The sequence below is a fragment of the Canis lupus genome, chromosome 28, assembly GCF_048164855.1.
Source record: "Canis lupus baileyi chromosome 28, mCanLup2.hap1, whole genome shotgun sequence".
Lineage (NCBI taxonomy): Eukaryota > Metazoa > Chordata > Mammalia > Carnivora > Canidae > Canis > Canis lupus.
The window spans coordinates 40,098,681-40,126,629 of NC_132865.1; the positions used below are offsets into that span (position 1 = coordinate 40,098,681).

General features: G+C 36.2%; 1 long non-coding RNA gene across 1 annotated transcript in view; it reads right to left on the bottom strand.

The window, feature by feature from the left end:
* Window positions 1-668: 668 nt before the first annotated feature.
* The window catches only part of LOC140620025 (uncharacterized), a 70,183-nt gene continuing 42,902 nt past the window's right edge, over window positions 669-27,949 (bottom strand). The window contains exon 3 of the long non-coding RNA XR_012019772.1: window positions 669-1,049. This is a non-coding gene — a long non-coding RNA (uncharacterized lncRNA). The remainder of the gene's footprint in view (window positions 1,050-27,949) is intronic.

Here is a 27,949-nt window from a genome sequence, read left to right on the forward strand (position 1 = left end):
GGGCTCTGACGTCCTCGCTGCTGGAATTGTGCTCCCAGGCCGGGGAGTCCCCTCCATGTGGAGCCGCAGCCTGAGCTGCTCCCGAGGCCCCGCCAGGTGCGCTCCAGCGCTTTAGAGAGCTCCGCCCGTGGTGTGTGGCGAGCTCTCCCCCAGACTCACCTCCTCTGTTAGTGACCCCAGGAACCCCTGGAGGCACTCACTGCCTGGCTTTAGCTGGGCTCCTGGAGGGTTCCCTCCCCCTTGGATGCTTATTTATTTATTTATTTATTTATTTATTTATTTATTTATTTCCATCTTCCTACCTTGATAGAAGTGCAAACTCTTCTCACTGTAGCATTCCAGCTGTTCTCTCCTTAAATCTCAGGCTGAATTCATAGGTTTTCAGGATGATTTGAAAGTTATCTAGGTAAGTTGGTGGGGGCAGATGACTTGGGGATCCTACTCTTCCACCATCTTGCCCCACGTCCCCTCTTTCCCAGCTTTTGTATAATGAATATATTTGTTTTTATGATTAGAAAAATAAAAAATAAAAATTAGATAATTCTATTACTATAATTTGTAATATATGCTTTTTAATATATTCAGAATGAATTTATTCAATGGAATGTAAGTGATTACTGCAATAAAATATCAAGAAGCAGATTTTCATTTAGGATTAGCCCCATAAACTTTGTAATGAATTGTTAGAGAGGAAGGGATGTGTCCTAGCCACCTGCTGGGTCATAGGTCCTGCTCATCCCTGGGGACACAGTGGAAAGGCCAGCTGGAAAGATTGTCAGCCTGATGTGAAGATCCTTTTTAGTAGATGAAGGTGGGGTGGAACAGTTGGCAGGAGACCATGCCTGAGTTCAGGTACAGAGAACAGTAAGAAAGCATTCAGCACAATTTTAACATGTGGAAACAGATCTATTTTTCCTTCCTTTTTCTCTCCTATCAGATCTTTTCTCTAGATTAAACATTCTTATTTCCTTTAGGTGTTGTACATTAAGCATGTTTTGCAGAACTTTATCATCTTCACCATTTTCTTCTGATTGCACTTTACATCTTTTCTAAGGTGAAACAAAGAGAAAGTAAAAGTAGGTGTGTTTGCATATAGTCATTCATTATTCACAGATTCTGTATTTATGAATTCTCCTGTAGCCAAAATTTATTGTAATCCTCAAATCTATACTCATAGCACTTTCATGCTTTTTGGGGAAGTGTGTAGAGTGGAAAAAAAAAAAAAAGTTGAGTTACCTGGTATGCATGTTCCCTCTTCTGGTAGAGAACAAGGCAATGCTCTGCCTTCTTATCCTATCTAAAATAAGTATCCTTTTTAATGCCATGATTCTGTACTTTTTGTTGTCAATTTCTCATTTAAAATGGCCTGGAAGCACAGTGCTGAAGTACTGTCTAGTGTTTGTAAGCACAAGAAGGCTTTGATGTAGTTTACAGAGAAAAAACATGGATTAAATAAGCTTTGTTCAGGAATGAGTTACAGTCCTGTTGTCCCTGCGTTCAATGTTAATGATTCAACAATGAAAATTAAATAAGCTGTCTTTAAAGAAACAAACGCATAAAGCAAAGTTATATATTTATTGGTTGATGAAAATATTGTGACTAGATTCTACTCACAGGAATTTAATCCCGTATTTCTCCTGAGAACAGTGCTCAGGGTTCACTATTTCAGTGTTCGTGGTGACTTTATAGGATTTAACTACTGTGAATAATAGGAACTGACTATACATCTACTAATGTAACTTATAGTCATGTTAGTTTTTGGCAGCTAAAATCCATTGCTATTTTATCTTGAGCTTGCTTATACTAAACTCTTAAAGTGTTTTCACCAATGATATGCCCCTACCACTTAGATTTAGATTTACAAAGTTTTTGAGGCTTAGTAAATATAGAATATTGATTAAATACTATCTTTCTGTCTACATTTCTAGGCTTAAAATGTCTGAATTCTGATATTGCTATACAATTTATTATTTTATTTCCATAAATTTGATGAATATCTTCATTTAGTTCACTTATAGAAATATTGACTGGGATATGGCCAGGAATGGCACTCATGTTCCATTACTAGAAAGAAACCTCTCATTGCTGTAGAACTATGGTCAGCAAGCCTACTTTAACTATGAGCCAATCCAATCATTTTGATATTCAGGTCATCAAAATTCTTCCTGTTGAGAAAATTATTAACATACTTTTAGTGAAACAATGCTGAGTCAAGTGATTTCAATTTGCCACATTCATATTGCACAGATCAATTACCTTAGAAATGTAACCAGAGTAAATGATAAGCTCATGGTAAATGCTTTACAATGCTTTACAGAATTGCCCATCTCCTCCTTTTAGAATTCATATAGACCTAAGGTTTCTCCTTAGAGCTATAGCAATTAAATAAAGTCTGTCTTTTCTAGAGTGTAGGCATCTACATCTATATCTATACCATCTATCATCTATCTATATCTATATATCTAATCTTTATGTTTATGAACATTTTCCTGAAAAAAAAAAAAAACGGATCCTTGCACTTAACAGCTGATTCCACCATTGTATTTCATAGGGTATTATTAGACATTGCTAGATAGTCTTTTTTATTTCTTCATATGGTTGTCTCTGTTTTGAATCCAGCCTATATTTTTTGCATGAGTTAAAAACAATAAAATACTAGTCATCTTTCTTTACTCTTTGACAGTGTCCTTTTCTTTTTAACTCTTTTGTATTGTGGCTATAAAATAGCTATGGTTATTTTGCTGTATAAAATATGATATGAATCAAACTTAATTTGGTTAATTATGAATGTCTGATATTTCAGTTAGGAAATAAAAGTTATTAATTTTTCTACCTAGTAGAGGAAAATTGGAAATCTCTTTGGCTTTCATTTTTAATGCAGATAAAATTTTATAATCAACCAACGGAAATTGTTTTGCAGATTAAGTTTGAGAATATTATGTACATAATAAAAAATAAAGAAGGTAATATAGTCACCATAGCTAATAACTTATCAGGTAGATTACATTAAATAATGATCATTAGTTAAAGTAAAGGAATTTAATTTGAAATCTAGATAGAATTGACATAAGTAAGACTTCCTCTCTGACAATTATTTTAAAGATTCATGTGATGTTCTTAATTAAAACACAGATGAATATCCGCACATAAAAGCACTGCTTTAAAACATCCGCATAAACCAACTATATACACACACAAACCCAGTACTTCAGTCCTACAATTGGATAAAACTTTCCACTGGGAGCATGTGGTCCACATACAATATTTTAATATTTGTTCACATTTAATACTTTTCCATCGAAATTTACCCAGCCAGGCAGATTCTAGAAATTACCTTACTTTCTAGTTCTTGAGATCTCCCTGACATCAGCTTAATAAGAATATTCTGATAACAGATGCATCCTGGTTATTGTTGCAGATAGAATTAAGGTTGTGTGTGTGTGTGTGTGAGAGAGAGAGACAGAGACAGAGAGACAGAGAGACAGAGACAGAGACCAAGAGACAGAGAATGAGAGAGAGACTATTTTTTCTTCTTAAAACTGCATTGTGATGAATATATGAATAAAGAGGAAGATAGCAGGAAGAAGTTAGGTTATATATCTCATACTTCTACCTCAAGATCAATAATTTATTAAATTATTACCTTGATGTTTGTGAGTTGTATGAGAGAGTAAAAGAAATGGGAGAAAATTTCATCTCTTGGTTTCACTGTTCTGTCTTTCAGTATTAAAGGACAAGAGAAATAAGACTGGTTCTAAAATATGCTTCAAACTAGAGGCTTGATTAAAAGAGTAAATTATTTTTTTCAGCTAACTTAGAAATAAATCTTTTCTCTAAGGTTTATAAGATTAATTTTGGCCTAGAATTGAACCATTTTTGCTGATCACCAGAATTTGTCCCCAAATCTAAAGCACTGTGACTGAGAGCAAATGAGGGACTCAATATTGTGATTTCCTTGAAACTGAATATCCATTTGCAGAAAAATAATGTGGAAAAAAATCTATACTCTTTTCTGAGCTAATCATCAGTTACAATAGAATATTGACTTTTTCTTAATTGAGAAATAAACTCTCTTTTATATGTTTGAAAACAAAGCTCTTCATATTAGTTATCTTCCAAATACAACTGGGCTGAGTTGTATATAACTTAAGTTCTATTTGCAAAATAAATTATAGAAGTAGAATATTGGTATATAATAGGACAGTAATACTGCAACATTTTAGAGAAAATGAACTACAAGGAAGATTAATGATAAATGAAAATTATTTTTCCCCTTTCAAAGGGCAAAGAAATGATTTCTTCTCCTCTTTATTCAAATGATTCCTTAGAGAAACAGAGAATTGGAGTCCTTACACTTACCTTTGGAATAGAGATAAATCTTCCGGATTAAGCCTAGTCTCCAGTTTTTATAATTTAGAGTTATCTCCAAGGACACAGACCAAATAAGTAAAAAATGCAATTCAGGAATTAGCCTAGGGTGTCTCAGGAGATGTACAAGAGACATAACAGAGGAGACAACAAAGTCATTCTTTGTTTTGCTTTCCTGTATCAAACATGTGAGGTTTGGGCAGCCCGGGTGGCTCAGCGGTTTAGCACCGCCTTTAGCCCAGGGCCTGATCCTGGAGACCCAGGATTAAGTCCCACGTCAGGCTCCCTGCATGGAGCCTGCTTCTCCCTTTGCCTGTGTCTCTGCCTCTCTTTCTGTATCTCTCATGAATAAATAAAAAAAATCTTTAAAAAAACAAACATATGAGGTTTTGTTCTAAATTTGCACTTTCTTTCTACCTTATATGTAAATCTGTTTGTAATTATTCACTAATAAATTTTATTCTCTTCTTCTACATCACGACCTGCCATCTCTTTGTGTGATTCTTAAATGTGTATGCTCATTTTAGGAGTCAGCATAAAGTTGTGTGCCAAGAAATATTTCCAAATTGACATTTTCAGATCTCTAGAACTTTAATCAACTCACAAAGTCTATTTAGATACAAATAAGATCAGAAGCAGAAACCTCAGAAAAGTGGGTATGGTGTTAGAGAGTAAATAGCTGTCACAGGCTTCCTACTTAAATCATTAGTTTTGATGGATTAAACTAAATTTGAGAAGTTTGCCACACTCCTACAGGGCCTTTAATAATCAGGGACAGTGTAAAATTATATTTGAAAGTGTTTCATCTTACAATCTGTTTCCTGTTAGAAACATAAAGCCACACGTAGAATAAATAATGACTTTTCCTGCGTTACAATGACAGTTTATTTGATAGACTGATGTGGTTCCTGGTTATCACACCCCTTTTTCAAAAATATAAAGCAATCTCACTACATTCTTCACATCTAGAGAATTCTTCCTAAATTGTGTTAGTCAGTTGATCAATGCTCTTTGGAACTGAGGCTTGAACTTGAGCCAATTGTTCCATAAGAAACCTCTCTTGGCCACAGCACACTATTTAACTGTGTTTTCTGTAGCTTTAAACAAAAAAAGATGAATGAAATCAATAATTTGACCTGATTTACCAACTGACAGTGTCTGAGTCCAATATAAGACTAGGGGCCATGAGTGGGTGTACAAATAAATAGGTGGTGGGAGAATGAGGACATCCTTGAGCAGGCCCTTCCTGTTGCTTAAACAAGGTGGAGCACAGGACACTTACTAGGCCAAAAGGCCACAGTGACCCTTAGCTCAAGGGACAGGTGATACCAATGAAGGCAAGTGATGTAGTCCTTACTATTTTATTTCAGTTAGAAACAAATTTGAGTGTTTTATGCTGTGACTGATTTTATTTCTGAATGATTTTTTTTTACCTCTTTTATCTCTGTTGTAAGGATCTTCTGAAATTTTCCATTCTTTTCTCAAACCCAGTGAGTATCCTTGTGATTGTTGCTTTAAATTCTCCATCACGCATATTACTTACTTTTGTTTTATTTAGTTTGCTGGCCCAAACCTTATCTTGTTCTTTTTGGGGGGGAATTCATTCCTTCATCTTTGCATTTTGTCTTTCTCTTCTTCTCTGTGTTAGAAAAGCCTATTATGTTTCCTGCTCCTGAGAGTAATGGCTATATGAAGGGGTCGTGTCATTTCCAGGAAATGGCACTTTAGGGAGTGTTTCTGGTATATGCCTGTGCACTCTGCCACTGTGTTTTGGCTGCTCTATCCTTTGGACCAGTCATCAGGCCCTCCTTGTCTCATCAGTGTTTAGACCTTGGTCAGTTTGTGGTGAGTTTTATCTAAGTATGCTCTGGTGGGCTTGTTAAATGAGATCTGATGCTACTTCTACCAGAACTGAGGCCCTGAAGAACTCTCTTCAGGAGATGTGGTGCATGCAGGGGTTTCTGCCTGTCTCCTGGGGAAGGAGACTGTTCCACTGGGATTTAGGCTTATTTGACCAAGAAGGACAGTACCAGCAGAGTGTGGGAGGGTAGTACTTTGTGTAAGCAGGTTAGGCAGGGCTCAGCTGCACTCCACAGGTGGCTCTGTGTTTATGCTGAGGGGCAGAGGGGAGGGAAATGGCACTAACAAGTTCCTTTGTCCCCAGAGAGGCGTTTCCATGCTTGTTGCTCTCAGGGAAGCACACCCAGAGGAGCAAATAATTACCTCTTTTGCATCCCAGGCATTTCTTAGATCACCGTTTTCATGCTGTCAATCTCGGGGTTGCTTTGCTTGCCTGAAGCAGTGCAATGCACTTTGGGCTCTATCATAGTCAAGCCTGTTGACTTTTAAAACTCCAAACTTTGGGATCCCTGGGTGGCGCAGCGGTTTGGCGCCTGCCTTTGGCCCAGGGCGGGATCCTGGAGACCCGGGATCCAGTCCCACGTCAGGCTCCCGGTGCATGGAGCCTGCTTCTCCCTCTGCCTGTGTCTCTGCCTCTCTCTCTCTCTCTCTCTGTATGACTATCATAAATAAATAATAAAAAAAAAAAATTAAAAAAAAAAAAAAAAACTCCAAACTTTAGGGATGTGCCGCAGTGGGGCCTTTACTGGTCTTCTGGGGGAGGGTCTAGCAGTGCTCGGATGCATCAGGTTTGACTGAAAAGGGCAGTTGGGCCAGAGCACAAGGGTGTGGGACTTGGAGCAAGCAGGCTAGGCAAGCATTGTCAGGGAAAGCCACCCTCAGAAGGTGTGGCTTCAAGTCTATGCTGTCTTCAAGTCTATGCTGAGGGGGAGGGGAGGGAAATGGTGCCTGCTGGCTCTTTTGTCCCTTGAGATGCACCTTTGTGAATGCCCCCTCCAAGAAGAGCGAACAGTCTCCAGGCTATGCTCCTTAAGTATTCCTGAGATGGCACCATCTGTCCTCAGGTTACCTGCCTGCCTTCTCTGCAGGAGTAGGGCAACACCCTCAAGGCTCTATCCCAGCCAAGGCACTGACCTTTAAAACTCCAGTCTTCAAGACCCACTGGTTGCAAAAACTCACAAAAATCAACCCCTCTAATTTTCCAGAATTTCCTTCTAATTCTCCAATGACTTTGGGAAATGTTCTCTTTGTGTGTCCTTGTGTGTATAATATCTGTGTGCTCTACTCTCGGCTTTCTTCTTGACCAGGGCTCTCTCCTCTTCACAGTACCCGTGATCTGTTTCTCCTCTAAACCACCTTCCACACTTCCTACCTTCCTTGATATGGCTCCTTCTCTCCCTCTAGGTGTGCAGTTTGTTCTGTCAGTCCTCAGATAGATTTTATGGGTATTTAGAATTACTTGATAGTTACTTAATTGTGTTCTACAGATGAGATGATACTAATTTCAGAAGTTCCCCTGGAAAACTATTTTTTAAAAGCCCATCAAGCATCCTACTAGTAGCAATATATTTTAGGTGAAAAATGAAAATGATAGTCAGTTTGTTTATGTATGTATGTATGTATTTTTAATGTAGGCTCCATGTCCAGCATGGAGCCTAATGTGGGGCCTTAACTCACAACCCTGAGATCAAGACTGAGCTGAGATCAAGAGTTGGATGCTCAACTGACCGAGACACCCAGGTGCCCAGAAAATGATTGGGTCTGATCTACATAAAGACTGTCTAGATTCTACCAACATTTGAGTTAGTCTCATTTAAACTTCTATACTCTTATGGTAAATAACAGTTTGAATTCACATTATTGGAAAGGACCAAAGGAAAAAGATAAGATAAAATAAGAAATATAAATAGTGTGTAAAACATCCTTATTAGTAATTCAGTTTAATAGAAAATCTCCTTCTCTTACCATAATTGCTATTGCTGACACTTATTGAAGTGATTTCTAAGTTCATAATAAAAATTGCAGAACCATTAGCTAAAAATATCTTTAAAAAACAAGTCATTCTTTCTCTATTTGCTACCAGTATCCTCAGTGCAAGTCACCCACTGCAATTTTCGTGTATGTTTGCTTTGCAAACTGAGGTTAATTATGGACTCATCATAGTTCACTCCATGAAGTGACACTCAATGCTAACACCTACCTGGTAGGGATTCTAGGAAAATTAATTAGTACTTGTGAAATGCTTTGAAGATTTAAAAGAGCCTTAGATGTAATGCACATCATTATCACTCCTCAAATGAACTAATTTGTGCATTGGGTAGTTATGGGATGGAGGTGCTAGGGTCTAATAGCCATAGACAATGTAGATCACTTCTCTGAATCAAGGCTCACTCATGAAGATTTGAAGCTGTGGCTGTGAACACATGTCTGGATGGCAAGTTTCACAGTGCAGGTGAGAGTCACCCAAAATAGAAACTAAAGTCACAGAATTGGAAAGAGAGCATCGTTCTAGGAAGAGATGTCTATCACACCCAATAAACTTACCAATAACTTAGTTATTCAAGACCAGTACAGGAGGAACAGAATAAAATAGTACTAATTAGTAATAGTAAATAGAGAACTTTATGAAGTTATTCAATATTGCACTCACACAAATCCTACTTCATATACATTGCTTTCAAAACAGAGACATTTAACAAGATTTAATTAGATTTGGAAAACGGGTAAAGTCTAGTAACACAGAAATAGACAGAAGCCTATAGTGTGAATGGAAAATGTGACGTGATACCGCAAAGTGGATCTCCTTTCCACAGAGCACAACTGCTCTCATGGCTTCTGTGAGGTTGTGGCGGGCCATCTTATGATCCTCAGCACAGCAAGTGCAGTCTATCAGCCTCTGCACACTGGTGACATTCACATCTTTTCTGAGCAGGCAGCATCATCCCCACTAGGAGGTTTCTGGCTGTGGAACTGTGATAGAAACACAGAGCACAGGGGATCCAGGACCACATGAGAGCTCCTACCAATGATGTGAAACAGCCCACAGAGTCCTGGAAAATTGAATGCATGGGTATCTACAGTTCTAAGAAAATAGCACTGATTCAGGGAGGGTGCTTTCTCATTGGTTTTCAAAAAAAAGTTTAATTTCAGTTTTGTTACCCTAATAAATAATTTTTAATTAATTCTTGATATTTTAAAATCTTTATTTATACAAAAGTTCCACTTACATAAAGTGTTGTAACCGGAGCTAATTTATAAAAGTAGACTATTGCTCTATTTTTTTTCAATGAATTGTTATACTAATGTGACACATATATGTAAATACAACAATGCATTCTTAGTTTCCTTTTAATACTAGTGTAATATTTTATCTGAAAGTTAAACATTTTAATTACTTCTATGTATTGTGCTTACAGAAATATATTTATATTTGTAGTCCTTTCTATGCTTGTATATCAAATTTAAATAAAATGGAGAATAAATTCTTGGTGAAGGAAGCAAACCCATACAGGAGTGACCATAGCCCAAGTATGGGTCTCTGAGTAGAGTTGCCAAGTAAATGCTTTAAAATTTGTTATTTCGCTTTAAAAATATTTTTATAATGGCAAAGTAAAGCCGATTGAAATGCATCGAAACAATGGCTAATGCTAGTGACAGAGGGTGAGCATTTGGCAGGAGCTTGGTTGGTTTGGTTAGTTTGCAGAGCCAATTCGAGCTGGCTTGTTTGTGAGACAGCTTCTCCCCCCCTGACAAAAGGTGTGCCAATTAATTGAGCATGTAGGTCCCTTTGGTATAAATTTAATATTTCTTTTAAGCCCCATATTTAAACCTGTAAAGGAAAGTATGAACTAGAATAAATATTTGCAAATATTGTATCCTTTCAAAGTTAAATTGTGTGATGTACAGGCATATTAAAAATCCTTATGAACAAACAGTTGGAAAAAGCTATGATTATCTGTTTTTTATTCACCTCAGTTGCCTTTGAGTGATTTATAAAATATTCAATACTATTTTCTCCTTAAAAATAAGATTTTCCTTTAAGTGGTATTTGCTTCAGGGGAACATAATTCACAGATATTTATATGAAATACATGAATTATATTTTATTTAATTTTTAAATTTTTTATTGTGGTAAAATATGCATAACAAAAACTCCACCATTTTTAAGTGCTCAGCTTTTGGTGTTAAGTATATTCACATTTTTGAGTAACTATCACCACCTTCAGAATTTTTTCTATCTTTGCACACTGAAGCTCTGTGCCCATTAAACAGTAATTCCCCATTTCCCTCAGCCTCCAGTAACTACCATTCTACTTTCTGTCTCTATAAATTTGATACTGTAGGTACCTCATATATGTGAAGGCATACATTTGTCTTTTTTGTGACTGCCTTTTTTCACTTAGCATAATGTCTTCAAGTTTCATCTACATTGTAGTGTTTATCAGATAATGAAATCTAAAAAAATGAATTTATACTTCCCAAAAATGCCAGAGAGATTTTGAAACTTAGATTAGTATCAAGAAGGTGAAAACAATAGAAGTTTTTTTTTTTTTCTTTTCTTGATGTTGGTGGGAATATTAAAAAGAAAAGTAATTGAGGGAAGCCAGGGAAGGTAAACACACTGGGAAATAGCACCCTGTTATTGTCAAGAACTAAACAACTTCCCTGTTGTGGCACCTCATTTAGTCCTCCCAATGACCTTGAAAGTTGTGCTTCTTCAGTCTTGTCCCAGGTAGCGCTAAAGTTGTTATTACCTAAGGCCACCCACGGGTCAAGTGAGGACCAAGAATTATTTGCAAATGGAGTGAATTTCTGACATATTTCTAAAAAGGTAACGTGAGAAATATTTTCTAAAAGGAGAGAGGTAATTAATTTTTAAAAAATATTCTTTATTTATTTATTCATAGAAACACACACAGAGAGAAAGAGAGAGTGAGAGGCAGAGACACAGGCAGAGGGAGAAGCAGGCTCCATGCACCGGGAGCCCGACGTGGGACTCCATCCAGGGTCTCCAGGATCAGGCCCGCTAAACCGCTGAGCCACCGGGACTGCCCGAGAGAGGTAATTAAAATAAAATGGTGGGTTTGGCAATCATTTTCAACTACAATTAAGAATACATTGTTTAAAATTAAGCACCTAAGAATGGAACTGTAATGACTAGATCCTCACTTGGGTTATAAAGATTTTTGGCTCATGGGAATAAGCTTTTCTATGTTTTTAATAGTACTCGCATGATTCAATGAGTTATTTTGGACACAGTGACTTCCACATCCCTGGAGATGTCTAGCAATAGCAAAGAAAGAGGAATTGTCCTGAACACACTCCAGCATTGGATGGGTGTCAAAATTTGAGACACTTATGATGTCCAGTGATTCTCAAACTTGAGTGTGTATCAGAATCACCTACACTCTTGGTAGACCTGTACCAACCAAGTTTTGATGCAGTAGGTCCATAGTGGAATGTGAGGATGTGCCTTGCCTGAGTCCTGGGTGATGCTGATGTTCTTAGATAAGAGACTTCAAGAAATTCTACTTTACCACATAACACTCAGTTTCAGAGTTCATTTATAGGTTTTTTTTTCTTTAACTTTTTAGAAAATCCCTTTATTTTTTAAATTTATTATTATTTTTATTGGAGTTCAATTTTCAACATATAGTATATCACCCAGTGCTCATCCCGTCAAGTGCCCCCCTCAGTGCCCATAACCCACTCACTCCAACCCCCCGCCCTCCACCCTTCCATCACCCCTTGTTCATTTCCCAGAGTTAGGGGTCTCTCATGTTCTGTCACTGTCACTTATATTTCCCACTCATTTTCTCTCCTTTCCCTTTATTCCCTTTCACTATTTTTTATATTCCCCAAATGAATGAGACCATATAATGTTTGTCCTTCTCCTATTGACTTATTTCACTCAGCATAATACTCTCCAGTTCCATCCACGTTGAAGCAAATGGTGGGTATTTGTCATTTCTAATGGCTGAGTAATATCCCATTGTATACATAAACCACATCTTCTTTATCTATTCATCTTTCGATGGACACCGAGGCTCCTTCCACAGTTTGGCTACTGTGGACATTGCTGCTAGAAACATCGGGGTGCAGGTGTCCCAGCATTACACTGCATCTGTATCTTTGGGGTAAATCCCGAGTAGTGCAATTGCTGGGTCGTAGGGTAGCTCTATTTTTAACTCTTTGAGGAACCTCCACACAGTTTTCCAAAGTGGCTGCACCAGTTCACATTCCCAACAACAGTGCAAGAGGGTTCCCTTTTCTCCGCATCCTCTCCAACATTTATGGTTTCCTGCCTTGTTAATGTTCCCCATTCTCACTGGTGTGAGGTGGGATCTCATTGTGGTTTTGATTTGTATTTCCCTGATGGCAAGTGATGCAGAGCATTTTCTCATGTGCGTGTTGGCCATGTCTGTGTCTTCCTCTGTGAGATTTCTCTTCATGTCTTTTGCCCATTTCATGATTGGATTGTTTGTTTCTTTGCTGTTGAGTTTAGTTCTTTATAGATCTTGGATACTAGCCATTTATCTGATATGTCATTTCCAAATGTCTTCTCCCATTCAGTAGGTTGTCTTTTAGTTTTGTTGACTGTTTCTTTTGCTGTGCAGAAGCTTTTTATCTTGATGAAGTCCCAATAGTTTATTTTTGCTTTTATTTCCCTTGCCTTCATAGATGTATCTTGCAAGAAGTTGCTGTGGCCAAGTTCAAAAAAGGTGTTGCCTGTGTTCTCCTGTAGGATTTTGATGGATTCTTGTTTCAGAGTTAGATCTTTCATCCATTTTGAGTTTATCTTTGTGTATGATGTAAAAGAATGGTCTAGTTTCATTTTTCTGCACATGGCTGTCCAATTTCCCCAGCACCATTTTTCCAGGGATAGTCTTTCCTGCTTTATCAAATAGAGGTTGACCATAGAGTTGAGGGCCCATTTATGGATTCTCTATTCTGTTCCATTGATCTATGTGTCTGTTTTTGTGCCAGTACCACACTGTCTTGATGACCACAGCTTTGTAGTACAACCTGAAATCTGGCATTATGATGCCCCCGGCTCTGGTTTTCTTTTTTAATATTCCCCTGGGTATTCGGGGTCTTTTCTGATTCCACACAAATTTTAAGATGATTTGTTCCAAGTCTCTGAAGAAAGTCCATGGTATTTTGATAGGGATTGCATTAAATGCATAAATTGCCCGGGGTAACATTGACATTTTCACAATATTAATTCTTGCAATCCATGAGCATGGAATATTTTTCCATCTCTTTGTGTCTTCCTCAATTTCTTTCAGAAGTGTTCTATAGTTTTTAGGGTATAGATCCTTTACCGCTTTGGTGAGGTTTATTCCTAGGTATCTTATGCTTTTGGGTGCAATTGTAAATGGGATTGACTCCTTAATTTCTCTTTCTTCAGTCTCATTGTTAGTGTATAGAAATGCCATTGATTTCTGGGCATTGATTTTGTATCCTGCCACACTGCCAAATTGCTGTATGAGTTCTAGCGATCTTGGGGTGGAGTCTTTCGGGTTTTCTATGTACAGGATCATGTCATCTGGGAAGAGGGAGAGTTTGAATTCTTCTTTGCCAGTTTGAATGCCTTTAATGTCTTTTTGATGTCTGATTGCTGAGGCTAGAACTTCCAGTACTATGTTGAATAGCAGTGGTGAGACTGGACATCCCTGTCTTGTTCTTGTTCTTAGGGAAAGGCTCCCAATGTTTCCCCATTGAGAATGATATTTTCTGCGGGCTTTTTGTAGATGGCTTTCAAGATGCTGAGGAATGTTCCCTCTATTCCTATACTCTGAAGGGTTTTGATCAGGAATGGATGCTGTATTTTGTCAAATGCTTTCTCTGCATCTATTGAGAGGATCATATGGTTCTTGGTTTTTCTCTTGTTGATATGATCTATCACCTTGATTGCTTTTTAAGTTTTGAACCAGCTTTGCATCCTGAGGATAAATCCCAGTTGGTCATGGTGAATAATCTTCTTAATGTACCCTTGGATCCTACTGGCTAGTATCTTGTTGAGAATGTTTGCATCCATGTTCATCAGGGATATTGGTCTATAATTCTCATTTTGGGTGGGGTCTTTGTGCGGTTTTGGAATTAGGGTGATGCTGGCCTCATAGAACGAGTTTGGAAGTACTCCATTTCTTTCTGACTTTTAGAACAGCTTTAATAGAATAGGTATGGTTTCTTCTTTAAACTTTTGATAGAATTCCCCAGGGAAGCCATCTTGCCCTGGACTTTTGTGTCTTGGGAGGTTTTTGATGACTGCTTCAATTTCCTCCCTTGTTATCAGACTTCTCAGTTTCTCCATTTCTTGCTGTTCCGGTTTTGGTAGTTTGTGGTTTTCCAGAAATCTGTCCATTTCTTCCAGATTGCCTAATTTATTGGTGTATAACTGCTCATAATATGTTTTTAAAATCGTTTGTATTTCCTTGGTATTGGTGGTGATCCCTCATTTTTCATTTGTGATTTTATTAATTTGAGTACATTCCCTTTTGTTTTTAATCAGGTTGGCTAATGGTTTATCTATCTTATTAATTCTTTCAAAGAACCAACTTCTGGTTTTGTTGATCTGTTCTACAGTTCTTCTGGTCTCTATTTCATTGAGTTCTGCTCGAATCTTTATGAACTGTCTTCTTCTACTGGGTGCAGGTTTTATTTGCTGTTCTTTCTCCAGCTCCTTTACATGCAAGGTTAGCTTTTCTATTTGAGTTTTTTCCAATTTTTTGACGAATGCTTGTAGTGCAATGTATTTCCCTCTCAGCACTGCTTTTGCTGTATCCCAGAGATTTTGAACGGTTGTATATTCATTCTCATTAGTTTCCATGAATCTTTTTAATTCTTCTCTAATTTCCTGGTTGACCCTTTCATCTTTCAGCAGGATGGTCTTTAACCTCCACGCGTTTGAATTCCTTCCAAACTTTTCTTGTGGTTTAGTTCAAGTTTCAAAGCATTATGGTCTGAAAATATGCAGGGAACAATCCCAATATTTTGGTATCAGTTAAGAGCTGATTTGTGACCCAGTATGTGGTCTATTCTGGAGAAAGTTCCATGTGACTTGTGAAGAATGTGTATTCAGTTGCATTTGGATGTAAAGTTCTGTAAATATTTGTGAAATCCATCTGGTCCAGTGTATAATTTAAAGCTCTGTGTCTTTGGAGATGTTGTGCTTAGAAGATCTATTAATTGCAGAAGGCACTGTGTTGAAGTCATCCAGTATAAGTGTATTATTTTCTAAGTATTTCTTCACTTTGGTTATTAATTGATTGACATACTTGGCAGTTCCCACATTCGGGGCATAAATATTCATGATTGTTAGGTCCTCTTGTTGGATAGACCCTTTAAGTATGATGTAGTGTCCCTCTTCATCTCTTACTACAGTCTTTGGGATAAACTTTAATTTATCTAATATGAGGGTGGCTATCCCTGCTTTCTTTTGAGGATTATTTGAATGGTAAATGTTTTTCCAACCTTCTTTTTTCATGCTGTAGGTGTCCTTAGGTCTAAAATGAGTCTCTTGTAGACAGCAAATAGAAGGGGCTTGCTTTTTTTATCCAGTCTGAATCCCTGTGCCTTTTGATGGGATCTTTAAGCCATTCACATTCAGAGTTACTATTAAAGATATGAATTTAGTGTCATCATAATACGTATTCAGTCCCTGTTTTTGTGGATTGTTTCCTTGGACTTACTCCTTCTTATACAGAGTCCCCCTTCATATTTCTTGCAAAGCTGGTTTGGTGGTCATATATTCTTTCAGTTTTGCCTATCTTGGAAGCTCTTTATCTCTCCTTCTATTCTGAATGAGAGCCTTGCTGGATAAAGTATTCTTGACTATAGGTTCTTCTCATTTAGGACCCTGAATATATCCTTCCAGCCCTTTCTGCCCCCCAGGTCTCTGTGGAAAGGTCTGCTGTTAACCTAACATTTCTCTCCATAAAGTTTATTGATCTCTTGTCTCTTGGTGCTTTAAGGATCTTCTCTTTATCTCTGGAATTTGCAAGTTTCACTATTAAATGTCGAGTTGTTGAATGGGTTTTATTTATTTTAGGGGGATCTCTCTATCTCCTGCATCTGGATTCCTTGTCCTTCCCAAGTCAGGGAAGTTCTCAGCTATGATTTGTTCAAATACATTTTCTGGTCCTCTGTCCCTTTCAGCGCCCTTTCAACCCCGATTAAGTGTAGATATTTTTCCTTCTGAGTCTGTCATTTATTTCCCTTAACATTTCCTCATGGTCTTTTAATTGCTTTTCTCTTTTTTCCTTAGCTTCCTTCCTTGTCATCCACTTCTCTTCTATGTCACTCACTTGTTCTTCTACCTCATTAACCCTCATCAGAGGACCTACAGTTTGGATTGCATCTCATCTAATTGATTTTTAATTTTGTCCTGATTTGATCTAAATTCTGCAGCCATGAAGTCTCTTGAATCCTTTATGATTTTTTCCAGAGCCACCAGTAGCTTTATAATTATGCTTCTGAATGGTTTCTGAAATTGAATTGTAATCCAAATTCTGTAACTGTGGGAGAGAGGACTGTTTCTGATTCTTTCGTTTGTGGTAAGTTCTTCTTTCTAGTCATTTTGCTCAGTGCGGAGTGGCTAAAACAAGTTGTACTTGTTAGAAGTGCAAACCCTTCTTTCTGTAGCCTTCTAGCTGTTCGCTCTTTAAATCGCAGGCCAAATTTGTAGGTTTTCAGGATTATTTGAACGTTATAGTGACTGGTAGAGGCCAGGGAAAGGTGAGGCATGGGGCAGTCCAGCTGTGGTGCAGGCAATCCATGTGGTACACTGTCTCTCTTGCTGAGGCCCCACAGACTCCTGGGAGCACTAGTCCTGTTAAGAATTCATAGTGTTGGGGGCCCCTGGGTGGCTCAGTGGTTGAGCATCTGCCTTCCGCCCAGGTCGTGACCCTGGGGTCCTAGGATTGAGTCCCACACTGGGCTCCCCACAGGGAGCCTGCTCCACCCTCTGCCCATGTCTCTTGTGAATAAATAAACATAATCTTAAAATAATAATAATAATTAATAATAATAATAATAATAATAATAACAAAAGAGTTCTTCCTTTTGCCAGCTTCTGTCAGTTTTTCCAGGTTCCTATCTGCAGGCTGCGTCTCATTTATAGGTTTTAATAAATAGAGTCTCAATTATACGTTTTGAAATCTTGTTATTTAGACAGGCAATATCATTAGCAAGCACTGGCTCAAACACCCCAAGTCTGGGTATGTTGGTTACAGAGGCAGACTGGTGACAGTTTTCTGTTTATAGGTGGCCCCTATATATTGTGAACAAACCTGTAAGATCAAATTATTTTAAAAGGTACTAAGCCAGTGATATTTCCAAAGGTCAACCAGTTTCTTGAAATCCCCTTTTGGATAATAGTAAATGCTGTGTTATGGTCACAGTTCAATTTCATCAACCATCAGCAGAAGAATATAATGTAGATGTGAAGGGACTGCATGCCCAGAGGTAGTAAGAATCTTGGGTTACTGAAATAGCAGTGATTATAGATTCAATATTAAGTTTGGACCATACTTAAGATAAAAATGAAATTCTTTATGGCTGTTTTGTTTTTATCGGGTCACATACAACTTACCCTTAAAATATTCAGAATCACAATATTTGTTGAATGACATTTTATATCATCCAACTCCTCATGTGGTCATGGAAGCAAGACAAGCCCATGTCAGTGAAGAGAAACCTGAGGCAGTTTCTGAGATTATGAAAGTTGATGATGTTTGACATCTTTCAGTGAGGGAAGAGATGCATGGATGCATTCTTTTTTCTGATCTCTTCACTACAGGGTTAGGGTCATCTAAAAGTTAAGTTCAGCAAATACTATTAACAAGATTTGAATTTCCTAGAGAATTGTTTAGAGATTTGCTTCTTTTAATAAAAAAAATAGCAATATCTTTGATTTTCTTTTTGGCTATTCAGTGGAAAATCTGAACATGTATTTTATTTATGAAATACATGATATGTTGGTAAAAATATATCATAAGCTACCCTTTGCCATCTGGATCCCAAACCACCTCCAATTCCTGCCTACTGGAACACAGGACTCTCTGGAAAGGATTTTCGCCTTTCATTTACTGGACCCCTTCCTCAAGGCCTAGGACATTACTATGCAGTAAATAGTTACTCACTAAAAACTTGTTGGATTGAGTTATTAAATGTACAAATTATACCTTGTAAACCTTTAGTGATAAAAATATGGACTTATTAAAATAATTCAATTAATTTGTATTTTTAAAAATTATAATATTTTAAAAAGTAAATTATAAAAACCGTGGGTTTATCAGTCCAGATATGCAATTTCTGATATGGCAAACATTTCAAATATGTGGAGTTGTCTTTGCTTTGATCTGAAGTAATTGAGTTTTAAGTAACATTTTAGAAATAGTATGAGTTCAACCTGAAAATGGCAGATTTTCCTTTGAAGTTCTGTATTACCAAGTTTCCTAATTGGAGCACATCAGGATTAATTTACATATTAATAAAACATATAAATTACTCCATTATCTGACAAACTATTAAAGCCACCAGTTGGCAAATATATTGCATGTGAGAAGAATGATAATGGTGGGAACACTTTATTAAAATTGAAATGGCTTCTAAAGATTAATGTATTTTTCTAAAGATTGGATTTTATCATTGTTATACAATTGTAAAAGTGAGAAGTCACGTTCATTTCAATTTTTACCACTATAAATTCTTAAATATTGGCTGGGGAGCCAGTTTCAAATTAAGGATAGGAATTTTCCTGGGAAAATCCAAATGATAATTTAATATTTTCCTCCTAACAGAAGATATGAAAGCATACAAACTTGTACAAGTTAGCTCTGTGTGTGTGTGTGTGTGTGCGTACACCCACAAGCTGATAATTGTGGAAAAGATCCCATTCTTTAATTACAAGATTTTAACAAAGATTTCATTAAAAACATATTTGGAAGTCTTCATAATGTGTATTGGACAGTCATAACACAATAAGAATTGATCATTCATTAATTTATTCATTCTTTCAATAAAAAGTATTTATTTTCTACTCTATGTCATCCACTGTGGTTGATATAATTGACATGTTCTGCCTCGCTCCTAAAAATTGCAAAGTCTCTGTGGTATTATTGTAAACTTGAGGGAAATTATGGTGAACTCAGTGCTGTACAACAGCCTTTATTCACCAGCTGGTATTGAAGAAAGAGGGAATTATCCCTCTGTAAGATTCCTGTTGTTGCACAGACTTGAGGATCACATCAGACTTAGCACTGATAAATGTACAATTAGAGAGAACTGGTGATACACTAAATTCAGATAATAAAAGATTAAGGTATAAAAATGTTTGGAGTAAGAAATTTACTTTCTATGAAATTATAGCTAAAATTATACCTAGAATACTCGATCTGTGAAAAGGATAGAGTTAGCAATCTAGAATATTATTATCCTAAAGTTGACCTTTGGCACCACAATTCAATGTTGATAATTTTAAAAGGCAAGAAGTTTTGAAGAGTCTTCATCCATGTGCTAGAGGAGCATTTTACAGTAGAACTTTCTGTGATGTTGAAATTATTTATATTTTGACCATTATTGGGCAGTTACTAGACACATAATGGTTGGGGTGTGTTTAGCACAACTAAGGAATTTAAAATTTTATTTAATTTTAGTTTAAATTAAATAGCCACATGTGGCTGGTGTCTACTGTATTTGACAGCATAGCTCTAACAAGAGAGTGTGACTTTTTTAAAAAGTGGCTTAAACAACAAGGTGTTTTTTAGCATACACATCAGCATGTGGTGAGATAGGCAGTTTTCCTACTGGACAGGATGACATGGAGTAGGAATAAATCCATCACCAGCAATTATATGAAAAAAACAATCCTTCATGATGAAGATAAACTTCTGCAAGCCACTAGGAGAATCCAAATCACCCCTATTAGCCAAAGATGGGTCTTGTCTAAGTTGCAATAGTATGGCAGGATAAAATGAGGACCCCCATTTAAGTTCACACTATAATTCCTTTAAGGTTTTAAAAAGCAGAGGTCTGCATTTCCTGAGAACATTTGGGTGACTAAGGGACGTTCTGGGGACATGCCACAGGATGGTTTTGAGATAATCTCTGCCAAAATTGCTCTGTAGATTAGATAATTCGAATTAGCTATATGTAGTTTCTCAAGTTTCCAATGAGCTTTTGAAATTTACCAAAACTACTATTAACCTAACTGCTGAACCTTTAATCTTAGGGTTGTTCACACCAATATACTAATACGTGCCCAAGTAATGAGCATCACCATAATTGAGATATACAACATTTACCTTACACCAAATGTTTCTTTGTGCCTCTTAGAAGTCAATCTCTTCCTCCTTGCCTCCAAGCACTGACCTTCTTTCTGTCACCGTGGGCTACTTTTGCCTATTTTAGGAATTCATATAAATGAAGTCATTTGTTGTCTTTTGTGTCTGGCTTCTTTTTTTTTTTTTCTTTTTTTTTTTTGTGTGTGTCTGGCTTCTTTAACAATATGTTTAGAGATTCATCCATGTGTATGTGTGTTTATGTTTTATTCTTATTTATCACTGAATAGTATTCTATTTTATGACTATACCAATTTTTTCATTTGTTCACCTGTTGGTGAATATTTGTCTTGTTTCCAGTTCTGAGTTATAATGCAAAGCACTTCTATAAGTATTCATTTACAAGCTGCGTGTGTGTGTGTGTGTGTGCACCTGTGATCTGAAAGCATCCACACCATATCTGTGTGTTTTAAATCTCTTGAGTTAATACCTCAGAGTGAAATTTGTGGGTTGAATAATAAAATATTTTTATGTTGGAAAGTATGTTAATAAATTAAGAAATGTTATTGTCATTTCGAAGGCAATTTAATGATATATCCAGTAAGTCTTAATGCTTTTATTTTAGGAATACTTATTGCTCTTTCTCACAGAACTATTTTTATATCGTATTATCATGGCTTCTATTGTAATAGTTTCTCTTATCTATGCCTTTAAAGGGTGTTAACCATTATCTATTATCAATGTGGATGCAATATAAAATAACAAAACTGAAGTCATAATTCCAGGCCTGTGCCACTTATAGATTTTTGATCCTATTAATATGAAAAAATACTTTTATTTGTACAATATTTTTTTAAATTAAAGAATAATTTATAGCTTTTGAGTTATTTTCACAGATATCACATAATTTCACTGGCACTCAGTGCCACTTTATTCATTTGATTATATCAAAGGATTCGTTTCCCAACAAAATGTAATTGTGATATTAAGTGCTATGCCTTTAATCAATATAATTTGACAGAAGCTCTAACATTTTCAGCACAGAGAACGAACAATGTTAGACAGTGGTATGGAATGTTGGTTTTCCCCTTTTCCTCAGGGAATTCATAGATGGCCACCCCGGATAGAGGGGACAATGTCAGTAGAGGCAGGGAAAATGATTAACCGACTCACTGAACAGTCTCCAGGCTGTGCAAGTGACAGCACTCTCATTTGTTTATTGCAAAACCCTCTATTTCCTGGCAGCTGGCTAATTTTTATCCCAAAGATGCCTGTTTTATCTTGGCTCCCATCTTTAAATGATCATATTGAAATGCTTGGGATTAGAGGCAAGAGACAGAGGCTCCAGCTGCCAAAAAATTAAAAACATTTCAAAGGCAAATACATTCTGTACAAAATATCAAATAAACAAAATGGCTTGTCCTGCTGGACAATCAGCACCACATTCATCAAACACCTACTTAGTTCATTTTCACCTATGCATGCACAATCGTGGTCGCATCTTCAATGTTTCCTTTCTTTGGCGTTCATCCAGACATTCAGTCAGGAAATAAGGCAAATGAACTTATCTTTCTAATTTACATGTGGGCCTATCCTCACAAAGCACTCTTTAAAAGTTTAAGAGTTAATAGTGTTAAAGAATGCAAAAGTCCAATTATCTTAAGTTATCTTGCATAGTTGGCAGGAGCACTGATGGATCTGGAAACATTGTGTTGCACAAGGGCTTTGACTTCACCTATATAACATAAGAATAAGCATTGATTTCTCTAATTCTTCTTCTTCTTCTTCTTCTTCGTCGTCGTCGTCGTCGTCGTCGTCTTCGTCTTCGTCTTCCTCTTCTTCATCTCACTTTTGTCTTCTTATTTACAAAGAGCTACACTTGTAAGTGCCTATAGGAAAGCAGCAGGACCAGACATGAGGACATTGGTCTCTGAGACAGACTCAGGAACCCTGTAGATATTTGGACCCTTACTCCTGGGAACTTTGTCCCATGGCATCAACTTTTTTTAATCCATGGCATCCCACATGCAGATATGCTTTATATGCTCGTAGTTATAAGTGGAGTTGTCACAGGGACTAGATGATATAATGAATTATAATAAAGACATTTTACTATGTACTGATTTTGTTCGCAGTTTTCTGTTTGTATTTTGGCACTGGAATTTCCCCCAGACACTTAAAAAACAATGGCCCTGAGTACAGTGTTGTTACCCAAACCTTTGGAAGGGACGTGTCCTAAGAAACAATGCTGGGAACAAAGTGGGTATTGACACATAAGTATATAATCCACCTGAAGGTCAGGTGGTGATTGCCTTCTTTCTCCTCCCTTCTCCTCTCCTCCCTTTCCCTTCCTCTCCTCTTCTTCCAAAATAATTAGCATACAACATTATATTAGCTTGAGGTGTAGTGATTCAACAATTCTATATATTACTCAGTGTTCATCAGGATAAGTGCACTCCTTAATTCCCATCACCTATTTCTCCCATCTCCCCCACCTCCCCTCTGGTAACCATGTTTGTTCTCTATAGTTAAGAGTCTGCTTTTTTTGGTTTGCTTCTTTATTTTTCCTTTGTCCATTTGTTTTGTTTCTTAAATTCCACATATGAATGAAATCAATGGTATTTATCTTTTTCTGAGTGACTTATTTCAAAATCTTAGCACTATACTTTCTAGTTCCATCTGTGTTATTGCAAATGACAAGATTCCATTCTTTATTATGGCTGAATTATATGTTTATATATATTTATAATATATATCACTATATATACATATATGTGTGTATATATATTATGTACATCACTATATACATAATATGTGTATATATACATATATGTGTAATATATGTGTTATATATGTGTAATATATACATATATGCATATTATATATTTATATATAGTGGTATATATCACTATATTATGTGAAGTGGTATATATGTGTATTATATATTTATATATAAAAGAATATATATATAGTGATATATATAAATATATAATATACATATATAACACTTCTTTATCCATTCATCAGTAGATGGACACTTAGGCTCCTTCCATACTTGGGCTATGGTAAATAATGCTGCAATAAACACAGGGGTGCAATCCTTTCAAATTAGTGTTTTCACATCCTTTGGGTAAATATCCAGTAGTGTGATTACTGGATCATATAGTAGTTCTATTTTCAATTTTTTGAAGAACCTCCATACTGTTTTCCACAGTGGCTGCACCAGTGTGCTGCATTTTTTTTTTTTTTTTTTTTTTTTTGCATTTTGACACATATTGACACTCATTTTGACACTGCTGCACTACCAACAGTACATGACGGTTCCTTTTTTCTCCCTTGTCAACATTTGTTCTGTCTTACGTTTTTTACTTTAACCATTCTGACAGGTGTGTGGTGATATTTCATTGTGTTTTTGATTTCCCTGATGCTGAATGACGCTGAGCATCTTTTCATGTGCTTGTTGGTCACCTGAATGTCTTCTTTGAAAAAAATGTCTGTTCATGTCTTCTTTCCATTTTTAAAATGGATCATTTGGTTTTTGAGTGCTGAGTTTTATAAGTTCTTTATATATTTTGGATATTAACCCTTTATTGGATGTGTCATTGCAAATATCTTCTCCCATTCAGTAGGTAATTCCCTTATTTTTCTAACTTTATTCTCAGAATTTGCCTGAGTAATTTTAGAATAAAATTTTTCCCTTTTTATTCTTTCCTTTTAAATAAAGCTTTAAAAATATTTTATTCATTTATTTGAGTTAGGAGACAGAGAGAGAGAAAGACAGAGAGAGAGAGAGAGAGAGAGAGAGAGAGAGTGAATGAGCAGTGGGGAGGGGTAGAGGGAGAGAGAAAGAGAAACAAACTACCTGCTGAGCAGGAAGCCTGATACAGGGTTAGATCCCAGGACCTGGAGATCATGACCTGAGCCCAAGGGAAATGCTTAATGACTAAGCTACCCAGGTGCCCCTAAATAAAACTTTTTTATTGAGGTAAAATGCACATAGTATAGGATTCATCTTAACTATTTTTAAGGGTTTAGTTCAGTAGTAATAAATACATTTATATTAGTAACCGTCACCACCATCCATCTCCAAAACTCTTCATCTTGCAAAACTGAAACTATATACACATCAAATAATAATTTTCTATTCACCCTTCCCTCCAGCCTTTGGCAACCATCATTGTACTTTCTGTTTCTGTGAGTTTGACTATTCCAGGTACCTCATAGTAGAATCATACAGTATTTGTCTTTTTCTAACTGTATTATGTCACTTAATTTAGTGTCATATTCACCCATGTTGCAAGATAAGTCAGAATTTCATTTTTAAGGCTGAATAATATTCCATTGTATGTATATACCACATTTTGCTTATTCTTTCATCTGTTGGATATTGTGAATAATGCTGAAATATATATAGCTATACATTTCCCCATTAGCACTGCTTTTACTGTTTAAATTTTGGTATGTGGTGACTTCATTTTCATTTATCTCTAAATATATTCTTAATTTCCTTTGTGATTTTACCTTTGATTTATTAATTGATTAAGCATGTAGTTTAATTTTCACAAATTTGTGAATTTTATAGTTTTCCTTCTGTTACTGATGTTTACTTCAATCCTGTTGTGATCATAAAAGATACTTTATCTTTTTTTTTTTTTTAAGTAGGCTTTACACCTAGCATGGAGCCCAGTGTGGGGCCAGAACTCACAATTCTCAAGATCAAGACCTCAGCTGAGATCAAGAGTGAGAAGATTAACTGCTAAGCCACTCATGTGCCCTGTGCTACTTTATCTTTTTAAATCTTTTGAGGCTTAAATGTTAGCCTAACATAGAGTCTGGAGATCTGGAGAGTATCTCATGTGTACATGAAACTAATGTGTATACCATTCTTGTTGGGTAGAGCGTTCTATTTATCTGTTACATCTAGTTGTTTTATTGTGTATTTCTCTATTATTGAGTGTGGGGTACTAAAGTCTTCAATTACTATTGTAAAAATATCTACTTCCCTTTAATTCTATAAATTTTTGCCTGATCTATTTTGATGGTCAGATATTATGGGTATAGTTAATAATTCTTATATACTCTTGTATTAAAACTTATATAAATATATAATCTTTATTTAGCTCTTATAAACTTATTTATTTGTTTGTTTGTTTATTTATTTATTTATTTATTTATTTATTTATTTATTTATTTATTTATATTTTTTAGAGAGAGACTGAGAGCAGAGAGTGAAGGGCAGAGGGAGATGAAGAGAGAAGGAGCCTGACTCAGGGCTCAATCTCATGACCCTAAAACTATGACTTGAGCTGAAATCAAAGGTCAGATGTTTAACTGACTGAGCCACCCAGGCACGCATCTTGTAAACCTTTTAAAATTAAAGTCTATTTGTCTTATATTAGTGTAACTACCCTGCTCTCTTCTGGTTGCTTCATGAAGTAAAGGTACTTTATGCAAATAATTACCAGGAGATAACAGGTTGGTGATATTACAGGGAAAAAAATGCATTGACAAAATTCAATATGCCTTTCTGGTAAAAACTTTCAAGAAATTGGATTTAGGGGAAAATGCCTCAATAATAAATTACATAAATAAAAAAAATATTCAGTTAACATCAAACTCAATAGTGAAAGGTTGAAAACTTTCCCTCTAAGATCAGGCATAAGAAAAGGGTGCCCATTCTCATCACTTGTATTCAATATAGTACCGGAAATCCTCACCAGAGCAATTAGGGAAAAATCATGATGACATGATCTGGTGTATAGAAAATCTTAGACCCCATCAGAAAAATATTAGAACTAATAAACAAATCCGGTAAAACCTCAGGCTACAATATCAACATGACAGGATCAGTTGTGTACTATGTACTGAAATAAACTATTTAAAAAGAAATAAATTAAGTAATCCAATTTGTAACAGCAATGTAATAAAATACTTAAAAATAACCAAAGAAGTGAAAGATCTATATCCCCAAACTACAAAACTTTGATGAGAGAAGTTGATGAAGGTACAAATAAGTGGAAAGATACATTGTATTCAAGTATTAGAAGAATTATTATTTTTCTTTTTTTAATAATAAATTTATTTTTATTGGTGTTCAATTTGCCAACATTCAGAATAACACCCAGTGCTCATCCCATCAAGTGCCCCCCTCAGTGACCGTCACCCATTCACCCCCACCCCCTGCCCTCCTCCCCTTCCACCACCCCTAGTTCGTTTCCCAGAGTTAGGAGTCTTCATGTTCTGTCTCCCTTTCTGATATTTCCTACCCATTGTTAAAATATAAATACTAATCAAAGCCATCAGTTGATTCAATGAAATCCCCATAAAAATTCCAATGGCATTTTCCACAGAAATAATAAAATTCTAATATTTGTATGGAACCACAAAAACCACCAAATAGCCAAAGCAATTTTGAGCAAGAAGAACAAAGCTGAAGACATCTTACTTATTGATTTCATATTATACTACAAAGCTATAGTAATCAAAACAATATGGTTGATACAGTCAGAAAAACAGATACATAGACCAATGGGACATAATTGTAACCAAAAAATAAGCCTATGCATATGTAGTCAATTAATATTTCACAAGGGATCTGGAAATATTCAATGGGGAAAAGATGGAAAAATGGTGTTGGGAAAATTATACACACATGCTAAAGAATGAAATTGGGCTCCTGTATTTACTACTTATAAAAATTAACTCAGATTTGATTACAGTATTAAAGGTAATACCTGAAACTATAAAATTCTTTCTTTCTAGCTTAAAAGGTAGGAAATATTCCTTGTCATTTGTCTTAGCAATAAGTTTTTGTATATGACACTAAAAGCAAAATCAATGAAAACAACCAATAAGTTGAACTCCATCAACTAACTTCTGCATAGCAAAAGAAATGATCATCATAATGAAGTAACTTAATGGGAGAAAATAGTTGCAAACTTTATGTGGTAAATGGTTAATAGCTAATATATATACAAGGAGCTCATACAGAGCAACAGCAAAATAATAATAAAATAAATTTAAAAATTTAAAAAATGAGCAGAGTACTTAAATTGACATTTCTCCTAAGAAAACATACAAATCCTAAAAGAAATATGAAATTGTGCTCAACATAACTAATCATCAGGGAAATGCAAATCCAAACCACAATGAGATATCGTCTCACCCCTGCTTTAATAGATATTATCAAAAACACAATATAAAACAAATGCTGGGGAATCCCTGGGTGGCAGCGGTTTGGCGCCTGCCTTTGGCCCAGGGCATGATCCTGGAGACCTGGGATCGAATCCCACGTCGGGCTCCCGGTGCATGGAGCCTGCTTCTCCCTCTGCCCGTGTCTCTGCTTCTCTCTCTCTCTCTCTCTCTCTGCGACTATCATAAATAAATAAAAATTAAAAAAAAATTTAAATAAAACAAATGCTGGCAAAAGTGTGGGT